Below are 1,386 nucleotides of genomic sequence, written 5' to 3' on the forward strand. Positions count from 1 at the left end.
GTGACATTTGGCAGACCTTCACCATTAGCTCTGGTCTTTCCCCACACCTCCTTTTCCTTTAGTATTTAATATTTCTGTAAACCACTGAGCCCACTGTAAAAGCAACGCAAGAGCTTCAAGACTGCTAACCTTACAGTGCCCTGGCTATTGTATTTTCCCAAGCTGCTCCTAAGTGAGGATGAACAGGTGTACCCAGAGAGCATCGCTGAACCGAGACAGGGTGAAGCCTTCTCCTCTGCGCCTCGCTCTTGCCTATGAGCATCGCAAGACGCCCGCTTCCTAAATCTGAGCCGGGTTCCGAGGGCAAACTGCAGCATCTGAGTTTGCCAAGAGTCAACCTCTCATCTCTTATTTATCCCTTTCCCGAAAGTTGCAAAGTAGTTACTCTGCAACAGGGGCAAAAGCCACAAGGGGTGGTTAACGGGGAATAATTAGGAAACGGTGGCCACGTTCTTCCCCTCCTCACTTTCTAAGCGAGTTTGTTCGTACTGATGGATGCTGCACACAGGGAGAGCAATCGCCATGTGGGATGGATGCTGCTGCAGACGAGGCACTGAAGGAGACCCATCACAAACACTTGTCATCCCTGCACACACCTGGGTGACTCATGGGAGGGAGTTCATCCCCCCTCACCCCCCAAGAACGAAACGACAGGACTAAATAAATACAGGAAAAAATTAAAACTGTTTCACACAGGGTGACTTTGAGCGGTTCCACACTTGCTTTTTAGGCGGCTGTTTAATCTGCAAAGGCTGTGGACTAAACAAAAAACAAAATGCAAAGTGGCACCCAGGATCCGGGGGAAAAAAAAACCCCAAACCAACTTTAGGGGCAGAGGAAGGAAGCAGGGGGGAAATCTGTGCGTTCGCTGTCCGCCTGAGCCCCGTCCCCCCTCTGCCCGCACTGCTCTGGCCTTCGCCTGCACAGTGTCAGCCAGCAACCTTTAAGGCCCTTAATACCAAAACAAAACCCCGCGATTTCCCTTTACACGGCCATAACAAAAGCAACGAGGCTCCAGTTTGACAAGTAAAAAGCCCCAACAACACGGCAGCTAATTGCCTTCCCTCCCTCTATTCACAGCAGCCACCACACTCCAGCAGCCACTATCCCCACCCGCCCCCACCCCCCAGCGGCCGCCTTTGTCACCCGTGCGATTTCCCGCGGCAGCCGGGGCGGCTGACGGACAGTTCCCCACCGCGACAACAACTTCGCAAAGTGCCGCAAACGGGACGGGCAACTGGGAATCACGGCTCGCCGGCTCTCCCCTGAAGATGCTCGGCGGAGGGATGGGAGCCCGGAGCTCCCCGGGACCTCCCTATTCCCACGCACACACCCCACACCGCCCCCCTCCCCTTCCTCCGCACCAAGCTTTCCGCGGGATGCGAG

Source organism: Antrostomus carolinensis, unplaced genomic scaffold (genome assembly GCF_000700745.2).
Source record: "Antrostomus carolinensis isolate BGI_N321 unplaced genomic scaffold, ASM70074v2 scaffold1097, whole genome shotgun sequence".
NCBI lineage: Eukaryota > Metazoa > Chordata > Aves > Caprimulgiformes > Caprimulgidae > Antrostomus > Antrostomus carolinensis.